Genomic DNA, 6,032 nt, shown 5'->3' with positions numbered 1-6,032 from the left:
TTCAAATACTTAGGTTAATAAATCAAAAGAAGCTCTCAGAAGATTTGTGTTCAAAAAGGATTAAACACACTGATTTTTTTTGACAGAAATAGTGGGCCAGATACAGGCTTTGATCCCTCTTTTGCCAAACTCACAGAAAACATCTGTGCAGTTCAGCAAAACCACTTAGCAAATCAGATCAGGAGAATCCTGACTGTGTCCATGGATTCCTGAGAATCTTTGTTCAGATAGAAAAGGAGCAGTTTAATATCCTAGTCTTACAAACTTGGGAATATGCATTGATTTCTTTAGGGGCTTTTATGCCTCTATATTAACATTTCACAGATTGCTTTGTTTAAAAAGGCACGAGACAAAGAATTAGGAGCATTTCCACAACAGTGTACAAAGTTCACCATTGTCCGTCGGTTAGATTCAATACACAAATACAATAAAAAGGAAATTGTGCTGACAAGCTCATCTTTTATTCAACAACACTCTAAGAATAACACAGTAGGGACAACAAATTCAGCAGGGACGACAAAAATCACAAGTTTGTGCATGTCCAGGACTAGACAATAAATTGTGGAGCACTTCCCACACCGGGCCTGCAGTGGTGCCTCTCAGTAGTGGAGCAGGCAGCAGGGCTGTCCCTCCTCTCTAGGGCCAGCTAGGCAGGCAGACGTTGTGGATCCAGGCTATCACTGAAAACTCCTAATTCAAGTGGTTATTTGTACAACCCTCAGCCCCCTGGGAGCAGCAGTACTCTGGGCCCACCTCTCCTTTGGTGCTGCGATGACACAGGCTAAGTAATTTTGAAACTGCATGAGGTACTCCCATGTTTTAACTGGAACGCTATCATAACTTTTCATTTCTTGGCTACTCCTACTCAGTCAGGAGCATTTCTTACAGCACTGGGCCATCTTCCAGGCATAACATCTACCACAGGCACCGAACATGTCCTAGTTTTTCTCAGAATACAGCCCAGAGCAAAATGACTACAATACAGCAAGTGCAAGAGAGAACTAGCAGCGAGGAGGTCAAATAGTAATTAAAACCAAACCAAAAGAAAGCAAACCAGAACTGCCTAATCTATGACCCCGAGAGAAAATTACTGCAAACAACAAACAAACTCAGTCACAACAAGGCTTCTCATAGAACCAGCAGTGCAACACGACTCCACAGGGCAGCGGGGAGGACCCCAGTGCTCCCAACACCCAGCGCTGCTGGATCCCCCCCGTGTCTTCTCCCAGGGGCAGGCAGGAGCCCAGGACCCCGCATGCACACAAAGAACAGTGCCCACAGAGAGATGTGGGACTTCCTCAGCGCCAGGGCCTCTGCAGAAAGAGGGGAGCTTCGTGCAGTTTTACGACTTCTGAAAGGCAGCATCAACAATCATTAGTTGACTTACCACTAAACACAATCATGGTGAAGATGTTTTAGGATCTACCTCCCTGAAATCCAAATTACTGTACAGTATGCGACAGTAGCAAGCACTTTGCAGCTAGAGGAAGGGTCAGAACTCCTATAACATGCTGTTTGAACTTACTTCCAAGCACATGCAGTACTCCTACCAAAGCAGAGCCATCCACACCCCAGGATCTTCCACCGGGCTGTAGTAATACCTACAGAGGAAGGGAAAAGATGGAAATAGTTCCATTAACACATGTAAATATGTGCAATATGGAGATAAAAATACTTGTGGGTTGTTTCTGACCCCACCAGTCACATCCCTCGGAGGTACACTGTTGTCTGGCAGCAGCCAGATCCATCAAGCACCCTAACTACAGCATGTCTGGACTCCAGCTCCACTTCAGGTGGAAGAAATAATCTTCCAAGCAAGGAGAAAGACTTTCAGGGCCATCCAAAAGCCCCTTACCCAACCAACACCAAAACTTCCTTTCTGCCCATCACCAGCCAGGCTCTGCAGGGTCATTCTCAGCCCCAGCCTTGCTGACTACAGGCAACTTCATCTCCTCACCACCTCTGAGAGGAGCTACAAGGACTGAAGCAGAGTGATGATACAGCATAACAAAACAGACCATCAGGCCCAAATATGTAATATCACTGCTGTTTGCTTGTGTCACATATCTGCGTTCATCCTCTTCCTAATCGCTCTCACGCTTCTTTCCAAACAATAACACGGATGGGTTTTTAAGTGTTAAGATGTAGGGTTCAGGCCTCTGGATGCCTGTTCAGGTGCAATATCCTGGCATGCTCCCGAATTTACGTTAAGACAGCTCATTACCACTGAACAATAGACAGTGAGTTGGCTATTGTTCAAAGAAATCACTTATCAAGTCCATGCCCAATAAAACAAACTGTTAATGTAGTTAATAAATGTATGAAGGGAAGATTAAGGGAGAATGATGCTGTTGCAGTTAATGCCTAAGATTAAGAGATGAGATCTGCTATTTGTTAAAGGGATTCGCCATGTGATGTTGGATGAGCTGTATAAAATGTCTTTATTTTCATCTCTCTCTGAGTACAAGAGGAACAATACTATTTCCTGCTTGGTGGAGAATTTTGATCACTTCATCCCTTATGCTCATGATGTCCACCACCAAAACGTCTATGAAGCATGAGATGACAGAAAAAATAAAACCCACTTAAGTGACCACACCTGGCCAACTGAATTTTTAATCTCAAATGAATCTACTTTCATCCAAATTCCCTGGCACCATATCCCAGGTACTGCTCTGCAACACCTCCAGCGCTGGTGCCCCTGCTCTGCACAGCGAGCCTGCCCCCCTGGGGGCTTCCCTGCTGGGAGGTGACAGGGCCACTCTGCTGACTCAGAGGACATCGCATCCAGGACTCTCTTTCCCCCCTCCTTTTCTAGAGAAATTACAGCACTGCCTCCTACACGCTTGACGAAAGGATGCAGCGTGGAGCCACGCTGCTTCAGAGTGCAGAGCTGTGCTCAGCTCTGACATGTCACAGCTGGGGCTGCTACCCACCACCGTGAGAAATGGCTTTCCGTCATTAAAAAAAAACAACACTAACAATTGCTTCAGGCTTGGCAAAACCCTGGAGGAAATTTTCAAGGAGGCCTGTTTCTCCCACACATCCTCTGCATTAGCAGGATGACGATGATGATTATTATTTTTACAATTTAATATTACAGACAAATGGCTTTTAGAATAAAATGTGTGACCGCCAAAGCTTTTAAAAACTGGCCAAGTTGTTGTAGATTTTAGAAGTGGCTGCTGCATACCCACATCAGCTCCTTTCCCACTACCATCCACAACTCCACAAAGTAAAAACACATGCCTGGAGCACTAATGATAATAGACGGATAGGCTGAGGTTGCCAAAGTGCATTTCTCTGTGTCAGTCAAGCAAGACAGAAAACAAAGGAGAAACATATAGAGCAAGCACTATCAAATAATTATCCTTCAAACAGTAAAAGCCCATCAACTTAAAACCACAATGAGTTTACTTGCACTCACATTCCACCAAGCACAGCAACAGAGAAGCAGACAAGAACCCCAGAGGCCCATGGGCTCCATGCACCACAGCTGCCATGGGCGGCCCCTGCTTCCACCTTCACCCACCACTCAGAGGCCCAAGATCGCTGCGGTGGGTGCAGAGGGAGCAGAAGGGATGCAAAATCTGCACAAAGCCTTGGTTTGCAATACTCTGCAAGTGTTTGTTGTCAGTTCGGTTTCCTTCACACACAACTGAAAGCCAGGCTTTGATGATGGCGTGATGCTTGTGATTGCTCCTGCCATGAAGCACACAGAACAGAGAAAACAAAAGAAGTGGTCAGATCTCAAAGTTGCACTTGGAATCTGGAATTGAACCTGGAAAAATCCCATCTCTCTTTGTTTTTGCACAGTTTTGTGCTATCCAAGCACAGCAAACCTCACAGGCACGTTGCCACGCAGAGCAGCCATGGCTCCAGGACATGGCTCCAAACATCCTGTCCTCCTCCCGTGGGGCAGCCAGGCTTCCAGCGTGCTCGTCCCGCACCACGCGAGTCGCTGGGAGGGGATGGATGTGAGCCACATGCTTCCAGATGCCTCGAGACACACTCCCATGAGGCACGTCCTCATGGATCAAGCAGCCAGATAACTGGTGCAAGTGCAATCTGCAAGATGGAGAAAAGTGTTTCACCGGTCCTCCTCCTTTCCCCCTTCTTTATTTCTTTTGGCTAAACGCACGAGGTTTTCGTTGGGTCAGGGCTTTCCGCATTGTTTATGAGCTTGAGTAGCCCAGCCTGGCCAGGGCTGCCTGCAAATTGCAGATGAAGTTATCTCTGGAGATGTTCATTGCCTGGAGAGGCAGAGGGTGCCTCCTTGCTTGCACCATCCTTGCCAGCATGGTGCAAGGCAGGAGGTGCTGCTCAGCGATGTGCCACGTGGAGCACAGGAGAGCAAGGCCTCGGTGCTGCTGAAGGCAGGCCAGAGCAGCGCCCTGGCACAGCAAGACATGAAATGCTGGGGAAACATTCGGGCTGTCATCACTTTCAACTTGCAAACACAACAGTGGTTGTTACCAGACTGGAACAATGGAACTGAAAGAAAAAAGTCTCTGCTAAGACAATTGCTGAAACAAACAAACAAACAAAAGCTACAAGAAGTAAAAGTTTTGCTCTTCCTCAGTATAAAATACTTGGCTTCCTGGGCCACATCTTGCCTCAAACCTTTCCAACACCTTGTGCCATGTGCCACAGGGCAAGGTAGCTCAGCAGCTCCAGAGAGCTGGAGTTGAAGGTGGCCAGAATTTAAAGTTTGTGAGAAATTTAAACCTCTTGAAATCTGCTTTCACTCTGATTTACAACAAAACTAACATTTGAAAAATTTCTCGTGACACAGAACAATTTTTCCATTAAAAAAAAAGAAAAAAAAAAAAGAAGTATCTGGTAAGCATCAGCACGAGGCATTCCCGCAATCAGCTATCCCTTTCACAAAGCCCAGTAGTTCTGAATTAAATCAAGATGAAAAAACAGCAAAATCATCAGGGAAGTCCTGCCCCCTCCCCACCCTGTCCCCAGTCTTCCAGCTCACACAGACAGCCCCAAACCCTCGCTGACCCAGCCCAGCCTGGAGCTGTGGGCTCAGGGGAGCTGGGCTGGGAGCCCCGGGCCCTCCTCAGCACGAGGCTATCGGCCCAGGGGGTGAAGCCAGCAGGGCCTTCAGAGGAGCCTGGGTGTTGGCTTTCAGCATCTCACCCACCGTGGCGGTTCTGGTGGAGCCAGCAGCAGTTTGGTTATCTCCCAGGCACTTGGCTCCCCTCTGGGATGCAGCTGCTTTGAAGCACTGACTGGCAGGAGGACACGGGCCAACACAAGCATCGCCGTACCCGGTGCGTTGGGAAGCTAGATACCGGCACAGTGAAACGCTGGGCTCAGGCTGCAGCACAAGGTTTCATAATGCTAGTTCATGTCACCCCTCACCCATCCCAGAGACCACTACGGGTTTTCCCTGTGGTCGAGTTTGAAGGAAGCAGCTCTTCGTGCCGTTCCTAATACGTGCGGTCACTCTTCCAACGTGTTTCAGTCTAACATGACTAGCAAATATGAGAGGGAGAGAAGCATGACCAAAATCTGCTTGTTCCTATCCACTGCCAGGCTGAAAACAAAACTTCCAGCTGCTGGGACAGCCAAACCACGTTCACTCCCTTTGTACCAGCTTCCCAGTAAGAATCACACTGCTTGTATCATCCGGGGAGGTTCCCTGAGTGTAATCTTCTTTGTTTGTTTTAATTGAGAATCCCAGGAGCGTTTTAAGCCAGTTCTGCTAAAGCAAAAGCACAGAACACACTTCCACTCCAAGCACGCACCAGCGAGTTTGCAGATCCAAAAAGTAACATGGGAACAACACGGACCCGACACCTCTACATGCTCCCAGCAAGCAGGCAGCCCCCGTGCCGCACGCCGTCCTGCACAGCCGGGGCACGGGGGCTGCCGTGGGCAGCAGCAGGCTGGCATGCAGCTCCTGCAGCCCGCAGTAGCAGCACCAGTGGGTATCGTGTGGCAGGGCGCTCCTGCAGCCGTGGCAGGGTGTTTCCCTGCTGGTTTATGATGGGAGCTGAGGGCTGGCTCCATCCAGC

Source organism: Aythya marila, assembly GCF_965140915.1.
Source record: "Aythya marila genome assembly, chromosome: 9".
NCBI classification, from domain to species: Eukaryota; Metazoa; Chordata; class Aves; order Anseriformes; family Anatidae; genus Aythya; species Aythya marila.
The sequence above is the reverse complement of the archived record's forward strand: the minus strand, read 5'-3'. Positions refer to the sequence as shown.